General features: G+C 46.8%; 1 long non-coding RNA gene across 1 annotated transcript; it reads left to right on the forward strand.

Moving 5' to 3' along the window:
- The first annotated feature begins 11227 nt into the window (after window positions 1–11227).
- Window positions 11228–13221, forward strand: LOC129499564 (uncharacterized). The gene is made up of 3 exons (XR_008662399.1): window positions 11228–11369; window positions 11775–11981; window positions 12953–13221. It is a non-coding gene; the product is annotated as an uncharacterized LOC129499564 (long non-coding RNA).
- Window positions 13222–16561: the final 3340 nt, after the last annotated feature.

Here is a 16561-nt window from a genome sequence, read left to right on the forward strand (position 1 = left end):
CCTGCTTGTGATATGTAGGTTGTTGGTTCTTTCTTTTGGCTAATATTCTTTGCACCCTCTTTCAGGATCCAAGCAGGTTTATTCAAGATTGCCAGAAACATTTAGAATGAAAATGATGTACCCAGAGAGAAAGAAAGCAAATTGAAGATAATGTAGTTGGATTGGTGGGGGGGAGGGGAGAGGATCGACATATGATAGCATTTGAATTACAACCCCAATTTTTTTTTTTTTAGATTTTACTTATTCATGAGAGACACAGAGAGAGGCAGAAAGAGAAACAGAGACAGGAGGAGCAGGCTCCATGCAAGGAGCCCGATGTGGGACTCGATCTTGGGACCCCGGGATCACGCCCCAAGCCAAAGGCAGACGCTCAACCACTGAGCCACCCAGACGTCCCACAACCCAAATCTTTGAGGAATTGAGAATAACTATCCTAATCTTACAAATATTTTGTAAAACAAAAATCAGTTCTAGAGGCAATTCAAAATGCACCTATTTACAAATCCCAAAACTTCTCTCGATTATTGCAAAAGAGTTGGAAATTCTTGGTCTTAGGAAACCAAAGTCATTTTTGAAAGAGCTCTTCTTTCTGCGTCCATTAAAGTTATACATTTAATTATGTCTGTGAAATGTAAACACAGCCCACAATTACCAGAGACTGAAGGAGAACAGGCGGAAAGAGTACTTTTCAAAATAGAAACTTCTAAATGGGCTGTAGTGTCCAAATGCTAGCACAGCCTCCTTAAGATTAATTTTCCATGAGAGACACAGGGAGAAAGGTAGAGACACAAGCAGAGGAAGAAGCAGGCTTCAAGCAGGGAGCACAATGCAGGCCTCAATCACAGGACCCCAGGATCACAACCTGAGCCAAAGACAGATGCTCAGGGTGACCACTGAGTCACCCAGGCACCTTGTGTGTATGTCTTTATATGTATACATTTTACATATGAGATCTTATTCTATCTCTGATGGCATTACTAAATTAATTTGTAAAAGAGCTTTAGTTGGTTTGAAGGTGAGCACTTGTAAGATTTGAGGGTTCTAAAATTCTCAGAAAAATGGAAATAAATCCAAATGTTTTTCAAGGCCACATGATCCAGGATAATCTTCGGTAACTGAAAGTTTAAGTTCATTGGTTTAATTGACACAGGAATGTCTTTAGAGTTAACATTAAATATAAAACTTTTATTCTACCTGGGTTTACTACCAAGTAAGTTCATTTTATCTCTTATAAGATCTGCTGACAAAAAATAAATAGCTTAGGATGACTGATTTTGTCTAATATTTAATAGTTTTCATAGGTAGTCTAAGCAATTATTTTTTTAAAAGAATTTATTCATGAGAGACACACAGAAACAGGCAGAGACATAGGCAGAGGAAGAAGCAGGCTCCCCATGAGGAGCCCAACGTGGGATTCGATCCCAGGACCCTGGGATCATGTCCTGAGCCAATGGCAGATGCTCAACCACTGAACCACTCAAGCATCCCAGTCTAAGCAATTCTTAAAAACAATTGAATTAAATAGATGTAAGCTAACATAAAAGTTTATAAGTGAATTTTGCAGCAATATTTATGTCTACTTAAGTAGTTTCCTCAAATCTTTTTGGAAAACTAAAACCTTTGCTAACCTAAAACCTAAAGTTAGGTGGTAAATTAACTTCATTGAATATGTACATCTCCCAATAAGATGAAATAATAAATCATTAATTGCTGAATATACATTTATCTACTTTTGGGTTCTTCTTACAGAGAAACTAAAAGATATTCAGATGTGTTAGTGCTATATTAGAAAATTTAAAAAGACATGTGCTTCTAAAATTATGAAATGTACTTATACACTTGCAAATTTAAAGAATGTGGTATAACAGGCAGTTCACAACTGAAACTAAGGTTTCTGGGGCGCCTGGGTGGCTCAGTGGGTTAAGTGTCTGCCTTGGGCTCAGGTCATGATCCTGGGAGTCCTGGGATCCAGCTCCTCATTGTCAGACTCTCTGCTGGGCAAGGAATCTGCTAGTCCCTCTGTTTCCCCCTCTACTCCTTCCACCTCTGTTCGCGTGCCCTTTCTCTCTCTCTCAAATAAATAAAAATCTTATTAAAAATTAAAAAAAGATGGGATCCCTGGGTGGCGCAGCGGTTTGGCGCCTACCTTTGGCCCAGGGCGCGATCCTGGAGACCCAGGATCGAATCCCACATCGGGCTCCCAGTGCATGGAGCCTGCTTCTCCCTCTGCCTGTGTCTCTGCGTCTCTCTCTCTCTCTCTCTCTCTCTCTCTCTGTGACTATCATAAATAAATAAAAATTAAAAAAAAATAAAGATCTTCCTTTAAAAAAAAATTAAAAAAAGAGAAACCCCTTCATTTGTTTCATTCAGTGGAGCTCCCCTCCACTTGCTAGATGAGATGTTGCCTGATTCAGGAATCCTTCAATAAGCCAATTCGATCTTCAAGTTTAGTCAGTTGAATTTTCTTTTTTTTTTTAAGATTTTATTTATTTATCCATGAGAGACACACACAGGGGGGGCTGGGGGGGGCAGAGACCCAGGCAGAGGGAGAAGCAGGCTCCATGCAGGGAGCCCGACGTGAGACTCGATCCAGGTTCTCCAGGATAAGGCCCTGAGCTGAAGGCAGCACTAAACCGCTGAGCCACCTGGGCTGCCCATGAATTTTGTTTCTTTTTTTTTTAATTTTTTTTTAATTTTTTATTTATGATAGTCACAGAGAGGGGGGGGCAAAGACACAGGCAGAGGGAGAAGCAGGCTCCATGCACCGGGAGCCCGACGTGGGATTCGATTCCGGGTCTCCAGGATCGCGCCCTGGGCCAAAGGCAGGTGCCAAACCGCTGCGCCACCCAGGGATCCCTGAATTTTGTTTCTTAACAGAAAGATCCATGGAGAAAGTGGCATTTGTACTGGGTTTTAAAGAAACTGAACAGGCAGAGATAAGGAGAGAACAACTAAGATAATTTGCTGTCCCCCAATATCTGTTCCCTCAGTAATCATGCCCCAACATTTCAGCTGTGCCATTGTACACTCAGAATAAGGATTACATTTCCCAGCCTCCCTCTCAGCCAGGCATGGCCTCTTGACCAAGTTCTGGATAAAAGGATATAGCGGACATGAGGCATTCAACCTTCAGGCATTCCCCGTATTCTTCAATTCGGGGAGCACCCCCTCCCTTTCTTTCTCTCCCTCCTGCTGAACTTAATGATAAAAGCTGAAGCAGCTATCTTTGACCTAAGGGAATGCTACACAATGAGAATATTGCACTATTATGTTGAAACAGTCTGAGTCCATGAAGATCATCAAGATCATACAAGAGGTGGGATGCCTGGGTGGCTCAGCGGTTGAGCTCACGTGGTGATCACAAGGACCAGGATCGAGTCCCGCATCCAGCTCCCTGCATGGAGCCTGCTTCTCCCTCTGCCTGGGTCCCTGCCTCTCTCTCTCTCTCTCTCTCTCTCTCTCTCTCTCTCTCTGTCTCTCATGAATAAATAAATAAAATCCTAAAAAAAAAAAAAAAAAAAGATCATACAAGGGGTGCCTGGGTAGCTGAGTCAGCTAAGCATCTGACTTTTGATTTCAGCGCAGGTTGTGATCTCAGGGTCATGAGATGGAGCCCTGCCTGGGTCTCTGCACTGAATATGGAGACTGCTTGAGATTCTTTCTCTCCTGCCCCCACCACTGGTACGCATGTAAGCACGCTCTCTCTCTCTCTCTCTTTCAAAAAAAATAAAATAATAATAATAAAATAGAGGCGCCTGGGTGGCTCAGTCCGTTAAGCATCTGACTCTTGATTTCAGCTCAGGTCATGATTTCAGGGTTGTGGGATCAAGCCCATCAATGGGTTCTGTGTTCAGCAAGGAGTCTGCTGGAGATTCTCTCTCCCCTCTGCCTCCACCCCTCCCTTTGCTCTCTCTCCCTCTCAAAATATATAAATAAAATCTTATTTTAAAAACTTCTCTTCCATTAAAAATAGTAATAATAATATTAAAATAAAAATAAAGACCATGTGAGACCCACTGTGATCTTGTTTAAGCCACTGTTATATTTATGTCTTAGGTTGGGCTGCCTGCCACAGATCCTGAGACCAGGCTTCACTTCAAGTGAACTAATTTTTTTTTAGATTTTATTTATTTATTCATGAGAGACAGAGACACAGGCAGAGACAGAAGCAGGCTCCCCACAGGGAGCCCAATGCGGGACTCGATCCCAGGACGCCAGGATCATGCCCTGAGCCGAAGGCAGACGCTCAACTGCTGAGCCACCCAGGCATCCCCCAAGCAAACCATTAAATGCCTCCAGGAGGAATAAGTAAGGGATTTGGGGAAGCAAAGCAGAGATGGAAAGGAAGACAAGGGTGTGCTTTCAGCAAAGTGCGAGCCTCAAGCTGAACCTGAAAGGGAGCTCTGATACACAGATTACACCTCAGAGTTTGTCCTAATTTGAGATGATGGACTGGGCTTTTGGCCTTCTTTACTAGTTCAGCTAAAGCCTGCCCCAGGCCCTCTGCATGTCCAGAAGCTATGGGAAATGATAAACAAGTCCAAGGGGATCTGATACCAACTCAAAAGGCCTCTTACTCTGGGTTTTTGATCACTCGTAGCTGAACGTAATTCTCACAAGTACCAAAGCCATTCCAGCAGAGGGGAGAGTGTAAAGTGCACTGAGCCTAGGGGGAAAGAGTGTATATCAAGGTATAGGAAAGGAAGAAATAGAAAACAAAGTTGGGAAACCAAATTTTAGTCATTTGGACTATATGGAAAGCTTCAAATGCCTGGCCAAGGAGGACCTTTGAACAGGATGATTCAAAAAATGAATCTGGTGATGATGTGTGGGATGAACTGGAATGAGACTCATGTGGTGTAATGCCCATTGTTTGGTCATATTTGTAGTCCAGGCAAGAGGTGACTCAAGCCCAGGTGATGGTTCTGAGAAGGGAAAGGAGCAAAAACGATTACAAAGCCTTATAAAGACTCGGTCTTTCTAATTGCTTTGATGTGGGCAGCAGGGGACAGAGGATCTAAGCATGAGGCCGGGCCTGGGTTCCAGCCTATGTAAACACCACCCTGGGAGAAGGATGATGTCACCAACAGAAATGGGTAGCTGAGGAAAAGGAAGGAATTTGAGAGGAAATATGAATTCTTCCTTTTGGACATGGTGGTTTTGAGAGAAAGGGAAGCTTGTAATTGGAGCTGCTCAGCATATAGAAATTCAAGGCTGAAGAGTCCTGCATGGCAGCTATGGATTTGGGCCACAGACAATACATAAGTGAACAAGCATGACTGTGTTCCAAAAGAGTCTTTATTCTTTTTTAAGATTTTATTTATTTATTCATGAGAGACACAGAGAGAGAGGAGAGACACAGGCAGAGGGAGAAGCAGGCTCCCTACAGGAAGCCTGATGCAGGACTTGATCCCGGGACTCCGTGACCTGAGCCAAAGGCAGATGCTTAACCACTGAGCCACCCAGACACCCCTCCAATAAAAACTTTAATTAGGGATCCCTGGGTGGCGCAGCGGTTTGGCGCCTGCCTTTGGCCCGGGGCGCGATCCTGGAGACCCGGGATCGAATCCCATGTCAGGCTCCCGGTGCATGGAGCCTGCTTCTCCCTCTGCCTGTGTCTCTGCCTCTCTCTCTCCCTGTGTGACTATCATAAATAAATAAAGAAAAAAAAATATTTAAAAACTTTAATTATGGACACTGAAGTTTCAATTTTTTATAATGTTCCTGTGCCATGAGTTATTTTTTCTTTTTTCAACTATTTAGAAATGTAAAAAAGGGGGGGGAGGGGATTGATGACAGAGTGCATCTGGCTGGCTCACTTGGCAAAGCATGCAACTTTTGATCTCTCGGTCTTGAGTTCAAGCCCCATTTTGGGTGTAGAGCTTACTTTAAAAATATGTTTTTAATAAATAAAAGTGTAAAAACAAAATTCTTAGGTCATAGAGAAATAGGTGGCAGGCAGACTTGGCCTAGGAGCTGTAGCTCATCCTGCTGTGGCCTCCTGATTTCGGCTTTAGTAGCAGCTGAAGAACACCTCCTTGGAGACACTAGCAGAGCCACGAGTGCTTGCCCCCAGGGGTCCACACAGCTGTCACAGTGCATCCTCATTCTGTGGTCTGAGAAGTAGCCAGGAGGCTGCTCTACTCAGCCCAGAGGTTCTGGCAACACTACCTCTTCTCTCTGTTCCTCCAGCTCAGGGTTAACTGCTTCTGGCAGTTGCCACCTCTAATCACCACAATGCCTGTTTGCTCTCCCAATCCTCCAACACTGGACTATCAATTCTCTGTACATACCCCCTGTTTGGAATGCCTTCCATAGAATCATTTTCTTGGCTAGGCCCAGACTGACACAGAAATCATTGTGTTTTGGTGGGGGGGAAGAGGAAAAGAAAGCCAAAAAAGGAGCCAGAGAAGCAGGAGGCAAAGTAGGTATGTTTTGAAACTGAAGAGAAAAGAGGTTTGGGAAGATGGGCATGGTGAGCTGCTGAGAGAGGAGGAAGCTTGAGAAAAAGCTGATGAATACAGAACCAGGAAGAACTGCCAAACCTTCCAGAAGCATCTTCTGGGGATGGCAGAGGTAGGAGTGAGGTAGCTCCATCTTGGGAGAGTATGAAGGGCAGGAAGATTGAGGAGAGGGTTGATGTGGTGCCTGGGCCCCTTACCCACGCAGGAGATAAAAATAGAGACAGTGATGCCCATGTCAGAACTGTTGGTTACCTCTGCAAACACATGGGACCCATGGAGTGGCCACCTGCCCTCCTCCAATAACCCACCCCATGCTGTGCCCCCAGCCCTTCCCCTGACAACAACACATCTGGGCAACTGGCCAAGGGTCCCTTGCTTCTGCAGATGGTCTCCTGATGAACTCTTCCTTTGAAACAGACACATCAAGTTAACAAATGTTTGGCCATTCTACTCTAAGGAAATTCTGGTTGACCTGATTGATTTATGAGCCTGCTTTGCAGAAATTGACTGAGCTGAGATTGGAACCGAGAAGAATTCTTGCAGTTGTACAGAAGGGACCAGGGGTCAAGGGAACCACTGTGATGATACCCTAAGATCTCCCATGTTTGCCATGCTGGCGCCATCTTGTATACACACGATAGAAGTACAACTATGTCACTGGGTGGCACCTTCACAGAATCAGCAATAACCTTCCCTTGCACCTCACTTTTCCCAACTTCCAATCACCTACGTCCATTCAAGAGCTCCACTCCCCCATATCACCCCTGTCTTGGAAAAAATCCCATAAATACTCAGCTCCCCTTATCCTCAAGAAGGTGGATTTGAGAAATTATCTCCTGTCTCCTTGCTTGGTGCCCTGCAGTAAAACTTTCTCTCTGCCACAAAACCGCTGTCAGTGTTCAGCTTACTGAGCATCCAGCAATGACTCCTTGTCCAATAACACCCTTGTGGGTAGGCAAGCATGGGCAGATTACTACTGGCCACCTCTCAGGCCCTGCAGAGGGCTGACTACAGCATGACAGCCAGGGACACCCTGCAAGAGCTGTCATAGCAGGTGCACAGGGTTAGGGGTGTTTTCAAGGTCTTCATGACTTAGAAATCCAGCAACTGTTTATTCAGATCCTCTTATGTGCCAGGTACTTCTGTAGGTGCTAGGGAGTGCAGTGAGTTTAAAGATATCTATTCCGGGCAGCCTGGGTGGCTCAGCAGTTTAAGCGCCTGCCTTCAGCCCAGGGCATGATCCTGGAGTCCCAGGATCGAGTCTCATGTCAAGCTCTCTGCATGGAGCCTGCTTCTCTCTCTGTCTGTGTCTCTCTCTCTCTCTCTCTCCCATGAATAAATAAATAAAATCTGTAAAAAAAAAAAAAAAAGGATATCTATTCCTTCGGGCACCTGGCTGGCTCAGTCAGTAGAGCATACAACTCTTGATCTTGGGTTGTAAGTTTAGGCCACATGTTGGGTGTAGAGATTTCTTAAAAATAAAATTTTTAAAAGAATCAAATTAGGGGTGCCTGGGTGGCTCAGTCAGTTAAGCATCTGCCTTCAGCTCAGATCATGATCCCACAGTTCTGGGATGGAACCCCACATAGAGTTCCCTACTCATTGGGGAGCCTACTTCTCTCTCTACCCCACCTTTCCCCTGCTCATGCTTTCTCCCTCTCTCTCTTTCAAATAAATATAATACTTTTAAAAACTAATAAAAATTAATTAATTAAATTAAAAATCTATTCCTTTAAGGAGCTTACATTCCTGTGGAGGGAGACAGGCAATCAAAGAAACACGAAGGGCAGGGCCCGAGAAGTGCTCTGAAAAAAAAAAAATACAGCAAGGTGAGTGAGGCAGGAAATGTGGGATGGAGTGCTTGTTTCATACTGGGCCAGGTCGGGCAAAAGATGACAAGGCAAAAAGTGAGCAGAGGCCTGGAGGAAATGGGGAAGAGTACAGAATGTTCTGGAGAGCAGTGAAAATTAAGGTAGAGTCAGGAGACAGGGTATTTGGTGTAGTTCAGGAAACAGCAAGGAAACCAGTGGCTACCAGTAGCCACTCTGTAGCTACAGTGAACAGACTGACAGGAAGGATAGAAATTAAGTCAAGGAGGGTCAGGCTTCCAGTCCATGATGAGGACTTCAGCTGTTGCTCTGAGTGGAGGTTTGGAGCTGAGCAGTGATGCATCTGATATTCACTGAAAAAGGTTGCCTGTGACCACAGTGTGGAGAAGACACTGTAGGGGGTCAAGATGATCCCTCCATTCTTAGAACAATGTTGCTAAAATAGGAATAAAAAATTAGAGAGCAAAAGGGAGCACCTGGGGGCTCAGTTGATTAAGGCCCACATTGGGCTCCTTGTTGGGCATCGAGCCTGCTTAAGATTCTCTCCTACTCTCCCTGCCCTCTAGCTCTGCTCGCCCACACACACTCTCTCTCTCTCTCAAAAAAAAAAAAAGGCAACCCCCACAAATACAGGCTGGTGCTCAACTGGCTGGGTGCCAAAAATAATAGAAGAAAAGCTGTATGTCAGAGTTGGCTACACCCTAAACATGAATTAGTAGTCATGCCATGTAGCAAACAGGTAATCCCGGAATATGTGACATCTGACCCATAAAGACTAAGACGCTGACTCTGTGCCATGGCTGGAATACACAGGGCCCTGAACCGCACAGTTGCCTTATGTTTGAATGCTTCCCACCTGCCCTGCAGCCCAGACCTGTTTCTTCCATAGGTGCTTTCTCCCAGTGTTTTCCCCTTTCTCCTGGCTGGGCTTGCAACGCTGTCATTCATTCAGCAATACCATGTGTAAAATGTAATGAGGAGCACCACGGGAGAGTCTCTGATAAGAACTTGAAGCTTGAATCTTTTATTAATTGTACCTCGAGAACTGTGTCTGCTGTGGGTACAAATCTCTCTCGTTACCCCCTTCTGGTTCATCCTCTCATGGAGGGCTTTTCTCTCACCCTTGGGACATATGCCCTGCCAGACAAAGGTCTCCCCTGCAGCTGAAAATCACAGGATTCTATCTGGGTCAGGCCCGACAACCTAGTCTCAATCTGCACACAAGTGAAGATATTCAGGCCCAGGGTGGGCAGAATCGTGCGGGGAACCAAGGAATCTTTACCTTCTCCCCTCTTACCTCAAGCTCAGGTGCTACATGGTTGGAGCAAGGCCAAAGTGTAAAGGACCCACAGCCGGTCCTTGTCACCTTTCCTTGTAGGTAATGGAGAAGGAAGTCCCTGAAGAGTCCTGGATCCAGAAAGAATGAAACCTTGAAGCAAGGGACATTGAGTGGCTGAGTCGCACCAGAATACTTGAGCCAGTTTCTACCCTGCAGAGAGGCAGGAACAGGTCCCTTCTCCAGAGCTTGGAGATCCCAGCCCTGAGTATTCCCAAGGGTCTGTGGCTCTGTGTCCAGCCTCCTGCTCTAGAGCTCCAGACAGAGCCCTGCACACTGGACACAACCAGCCAAAGACTCTGAGAGACCACAGGGGCTAGGGACAAAGCCCCTAGCCCAGAAACTGTGGCCAAGAGCCCTGTGTTAGCTGCGTGGCCTCCAACTAGCAGGAGCTAGAGGCAGGGAAGAAGGGGAGGCCAGAAACAAGGACTGCTGGACCAGACAAGTGTCACCCACTCTGCCAGGCTCTTCCTTGGCTGTGCAGCTTAATTCTCTTCACACTTGTTAGGCATGACTATGCCCAGCAGAACAGATAAGAAGAAATCTGGGTCTCAGACTGGTCCCATATCTTGTCCAAAGACAACACACACTACAGACTCCAGAGCCAGTGCAGTGCAGACTCCTGTGCTGCTGAGAAAAACCCCCTGGAGCCTTTTCAAGGGCCCTAGCCACCTGTGTGGAGCCTGTGGACAAGCTCAGACCTAAGTCTGAGTGTCTATCATGAAGAGTTATTGGATAGTTGAATGTCAAGTGACTTCACAACACCCCCACCCCCACCATCATCAGCACCCACACCCCTGCCCCAGGGGCCCCAGGCCTTCTGCCCTTCCCATCCTAAACTGGCCAAATCCCAAACCCAACTGATAATGGGTTTTACTAGCATGAGTGCATTCCAAAGGGAGGAGAGTCCAGCCCAGTTGGAGCTACCACAGTGGCCAGAAGCTCATCCCTCTAGTGCACTGGGCTTCTTTCTTTGTCTCACTCCCACCAATACTCTCCCTTTTTTCTTTCTTTCTTTGTATTTTTTTCAAGATTTTAAAAAATTTATTTATTCATGACAGACACAGAGAGAGGCAGAGACATAGGCAGAGGGAGAAGCAGGCTCCTAGCAGATCGATCACCAGATCCAGATCACGCCCTGAGCCCAAGACAGACACTCAACTACTGAGCCACCCAGGCATCCCTCTCTCTTCTTTCTGCAGCAGATTCCCACACCGGTGGAGCCTAGCATAAGGAACAGTCCCCATTCGTCACAGTTTTGCTGCGCCCCCACACCTCTCTCCCCTCTCCCTGGTTGCCTCCTCCTCACCAGGGCACCAATTTGGCTGGAATAACTTGAGCTTTGAGTTTCAGAACGAGTCCAGAAAACCCAGTAGCCCAGTGTAATCTTGGAAAGGCTAGCAGCCCCAGAGGTCAGGTGACCGCCTCTGGTTTCTTATTGTTCCTCAGGCTTTGCTTAGCACCAAATTGGGATCCCTGCCCTCTAGGCCAAGGGGTCAGGGAATGGGGGAGCAGCAGAACCACAAATAACACAATGTAAGAAACTCCAGAGCTGCCCTAGGCATAGAGTCCCATGTTCTGCTTGGAGAGTGGCCCGCACCACTGCACGGGGCTGCTCAGTCCTCGCTAAAGGGTGAAGTCAACTTCACCTTCTCCATGTCTCACATGATGACCAGGCTGCAGCTTGCTGCCTATTCCAGGCTCACTGGAAAGCTATGAAGCAAAGAACAGACCGGACAGGTAAGTGTGCTTGTATAAGCAGAGATTCTTTAGGGTGGGGTGGAGGTGACCTCATGGTATGAAAGCCCTTGTTATTCCACCTAACACTTGTGCCAGAGCACATTCTGGTCTCTATGGTCACCTAAGAGCAGCCTTGCCCAGGAGGCCCTGGAACCTAACCAGCAGAACTGGGTCTGTGGCTGCCAGGCCCGGGAAGGACTTGCACAAGGGCAAGGGGGGAAACGGTGGGGCCCCTGCAGGCTCCATGGGCCAGATGGAGGAAGCGCTTTACCTGAAAAGGAATTTCACAGGTGTGGAAATCCGCCCATGCTGCTTCTCAGCACACAGCATTTTGAACAGTCGTTCCCAGTTTTCTTCAAAGATGTCAGTTCTAAAATATTTTTTTGATTTTCCTATTTTCACCAGAGAGAGTCAACTAGGTGCGAATGTGCCTTTACCAGGTGCTCACCTCCCATTTAATAAGGAAGTTCTTTGCGAAGAAGCAGTTGAAACCTCAGGGGGTGAAAATCTGATCCAAAAAACAAGACGAGTGAACTACCGAGTCCAGAGCGAACACCAGGAACCAGGAAGCCTGAAGCAGAATGTCCCATGCAGACCTAAGTGGGAACATTAGTTAGTTCAACCCTGCTGCCTTCTTCCCTTCGCCTGGCTGCCAAACCCCTATCTTCATGTACAAATGGAAACCATTATCATGAGATAAAGGGAATACTAATGTGGGATTTAGGAATGCTCTTGATATTTCCTTCCTAGCTGATGTGTTGGATGACTGTGGCCTTGACTCTTGGCCTCTCCAAGCCCCCAGCTTCAAAATCCCAGGGGCCCTAACCTCACCTCTCAGATGCACATGCACAGGGGCTATGGCTTAGTGCAAGTGGTGGTGAGGGAAGACTCAGAGCGGCACACTGGCAGAAAATAATTGGTTTCCTCTAGCTCTTGTGTGTCCTCCCCCTGCCACCACCCATGGCTCAGAGGTATGGGTTTCAAGCCTGCTGGCCTGGGACCAGCCTGCCTTCCCCTGATTCTCTGCTCCCATGCCAGTCATTTAAAGCACACAAACATGCAGACCTCAGTGTGAGGCAGGGTATCTCGGTGTGCACCCAAATCTAGTGCAGTCCTGCTGACTGCTCAGGTGGTTAGAGGGCTGCCCATCCTCCCTCCCTGATCCCAGACCACTCTAGGGAAAACTCAAGCTCTTTCTCCCAGCTCCAGGGGATGATACAGAGGGTCCAGCTCCTTAGCACAACCCCCAGGACCATCTATGTTTACCACACTAAGCTGCTCCCCCACAATACCCACAGAAAGCAAATGAAATGGGCTGAGGAGGGATGAGAGGGTACCACAAAATGCTGGACTTGGAGGCATGTGAATCCCCCTTTCAGAATCTCACAAAAAAAAAATATTGTCCTCTCCCAAGGGAGGGGTGGGGAACAGATACCCATGCCCCACTTGCCCATTTTGGGGGGGGGGTCCCTTGGTTCATGGACCCCAGGTTAAAAATCCCTGCTCCATAGTGGCCTCGGTCCCACAGAGAGTGTAGAGAAAGAAGCAGAACTGTGTTCTCAAACATCTCTTTCCCTTTTCAGCAAGCCAAACCTGGGAGTTGCAAGAAGCGGGAGGGGACAGCCATCCAGAACATTCTGGAATCACAATCTGAGGAGCAGAGGGGAGCTGTGTGTGAAGCCAGCAGTGGCCAGCAGAGGAAATGCAGGGTCTGGCTGCAGGCCATTCGTACCCTAGCTCCCACCATCAGGATCTCCGGCCCCATCCTGACCCCTGGTGGCTGCCCAAGGATGAGGCGGGCACTCTTCCCCAGCTCCACCCTGCCTGGTCCCAGAATAACAGGAAAAATGATTCCCGCACCCCACAGGTTGTGGCTAGGGTCCCCAGGAAGCACCAGCATGTTTCCTGGGGGTCCCTCAGGAGGGTTTAGCCCACTGAAGTCCCCAGGTGCTTCCTTTGTATAAGTCCAGCAACCGATCAAACAAATGTATATAAAGAAAGCACATTCACCTGTCATGTTGGCAAAAGGTGTGTTACAGAAGGTGTGTGTGTGTGTGTGTGTGTGTGTGTAACTAAAGGTCAGTGCAGGTCAGGGTGCAACAAGACCAGCACTCTCGTGCACAATTGATGAGAGTACAAATTTGTACAACCCTTATGCAAGTGATTCAAGCAAAAGAAATCCAAAATCTTACAAAGTATTTCTACTCTCTGGCCCAGTGAGTCTACCGTTAGGAATCTGACTTCAAAAAATCAATACTCAAATAACATGATACTCAGAATTTGAAATATATGGGAAAGGAAAAAACAAGATGAGCCAAGCATGATAATTGCTGAGGCTAAATGATAAGTACATCAGAGTCCTTTATTTTGGTTTTGGGGTGTTTGGTCTACTTTGGTATACATTTGAAATTTCCCATGATAAAACATTTTTAAAATCAGGGGGACACCTGGGTGGCTCAGTGGTTGAGCGTCCACCTTTGGCTCAGGTCGTGATCCCAGGTTCCTGGGATTGAGTCCCACATCAGGCTCCCTGCAAGGAGTCTGCTTCTCTCTCTGCCTATGTCTCTGCCTCTCTCTGTGTGTCTCTCATGAATAAATAAAATCTTAAAAAAAAAGCATCAGAGATACAAAGATTTGTATCAAAGATATTAATTTTTGATCACAAACCTGCACAAATGGCATAAAAAGTGCTATCCTGGTATGGTTAAACAGAACACACTGTATCCAAACAGTGGAATATTATGCAGCCATTAAAAATTCCAGGATGCTTTAATGCCATGGAAAAATGCTTAGGCTGTAATGCAAAGCAAATAAGTAGGAAACAAAATCGCATGTTCAGTATTTAATTATGTTAAATAAACAGGGCATACAAGGAAGACAATATAAAAATACACTAGCATGTTTCTTATACAGTGAGACTAGGGGTGATTTCTATTCTTGATATTGTCCTTTATTTTCTTAGTTTTACAATAAGCATGTTTTATTTTTATAAACAGGCACCCAAATTGCCTTTGTTGGAGTATATACCAACTTGCGAGTTTGAGCTATACTCAACTCCAAGGGCTCCCATATATTAGCTGTGCAACATTGAGTAAATTAACATCTGGGTCCCAGACTCCTCACCTATAAAACTGGCATAATGCCAACCTATTTTTCAAGCCACCACTTACTGGGTATTTACTATGCATTAGGCACTATGCCCTGTGGGTCTTCCTTTATATATAGTCCCAACGCTATTCATACATGATTATTTCAGTCCTCACAACAAGCTCTAGAGCTGATTAGCGTATTTCCCTCTTAGAGCTCTGCATACTGCAGCTCAGGAAAGTTAGGGGTTCCTCTAGCTAATAAGCAGTATGGTCGGGATTCAGACATAGGTCTGTCCATTTCTGAAAGCCCAGTTCTCAGCCTCCAGCCTGGGCTGCTTAGTTAGTTTCATTGGAGCACTGAGGCAGTAACACAGGTGTGGTGCCACACACAGCGTCTGGTTCTAAGCACAGAGATGCTTTACTCCTTCTGGATTCCCTTTTCTATGACCCCAGCATAATGGTAAATTGTGGCAAAACCAGTGCACTCCCAAAAAAAAAAGTGTTTCTGCCTTAAAAGAAGGGATGACAGGACCTATAGGGACAGACCAGATTGGGGCTGGAAGACTGCCTCATCCAGTGGGGTGGCAGGGACCGTGCGCCCAAGTTCCAGGGGAGTTCTATCAGTGATTTCTTCAGCTCTACGCATGGGTTTGCAGCCCAGAATTCAGTACAGAGTCATCCCTACCTTCCACCTACCCCTCCCATCCTTTCTCCCTAAAGAACAGGGCACAGGTCTCACCTTGCTTTTCTTTTATTGTCCACCACCCTCCACCCCCCGCAGAAAACGCAGGCCTGAATATCTCAGCAGGAGCAACGTGATGGAGCTCGGCCTGCTCCAGAATCCCTTCTGGATTCATCTCAAATGTCTCTTTCCCTAGGGAGCCAGCCTAAGTTAGTTTTCATCCCTACTCCCTATTTCTACCCTCAGACTAACTACGCTAGAGTTGCTTGTTAGTCATGTCTGTTTCACTAGGAAGCTCCATGAGGGTGAGACTGTACCTCTAGCACCTGCAGTGTGCCTGGTACACAGTAAAGTATGTAAATGTTTGCTAAAGGGAGGGAGGGACAAAAGGAGGGAGGACTTCCCCACCCTCAGTCTTAGCCCAAGTAGACCCACAGCTGCCTTGTTCTGTGCAAAGCACTTTGAAGATGTGGTCCCTGCCCCAGAGACTTAACATACATTTCTCCAATTTTGATCCACCTTTAGGAAAATAAATTTCAAGGGACGTTGCTGTTTATTCCAAACCTCACCCTCTTTATTTTGCTAAAATACTCAAAATAGAGTTCCGGAGTCTGAGGGAGGTTCCCAAGTGTATGGAATCCTGGGAGGAGTTACAGGGCTCAGAGGTCTAACATCTAGGGTTCTAATCCTAGCTTTGCCATCTCTGCTGTGTGACTCTAGTGAGTGGCTTTCCCCTCTGGGCCTCAGTTCTCTTTGTACAATGATGGAGGGGATCAGACTTTGTAGGAAAATGAAAGCAATTGAGTACATCTGACTACTGATCGTGGCATGTGTACTTGGACAGTGTCTTCCCTCCTGAATGCTGAGGAGCGGGATGGAGGCAGCATCTCACCCATAAGCTGAGAGGCAGGGAAGAGAGTATGTGCCTGCTTCTGTCTGTAAACAATGAGGCCCAGGGTGTGCTGCCCCTCTTGGGAATGGCTGGAAGGGTGGTGGGCTGGAGGGGCCTTGGTACAATAGAGGCCCCCCAATATGTCTCTGTGTCTTAGCTTCTAGGTTTGCAAATGCTCCGAAGCCCCAAAGTCTTCATGTCGATACCAAGCATGACCCCCACCCCCACCCCCGTTCCCCTTGAAAACTACCCCTCTTGCCCCTTCCCTTCGAGGGATAACCCAGGGAGAAATAGTTGCTGGGCGGTGGAAGGTAGTGAGGTCTAGGCTTCCTGCAGATCCCCATTTCAAGCTTCCTCAGAAAGTGCAAGTAAGGGAACCCCCTGGTCCCTCTGCAGCAGTTACCCAGGGAGGACAGTGGACTTGGTGGACACAGGCATCCATGCCCAAAGGTTTCCTGGCTTCAATCCAAGCAGCTGGCAGGTCCATCCTTCTCCCTGGAACCCTGCAAACACCACTTCCGGCCCTCCT

This window comes from Nyctereutes procyonoides, unplaced genomic scaffold (genome assembly GCF_905146905.1).
Source record: "Nyctereutes procyonoides isolate TBG_1078 unplaced genomic scaffold, NYPRO_anot_genome, whole genome shotgun sequence".
Taxonomy (NCBI): Eukaryota; Metazoa; Chordata; class Mammalia; order Carnivora; family Canidae; genus Nyctereutes; species Nyctereutes procyonoides.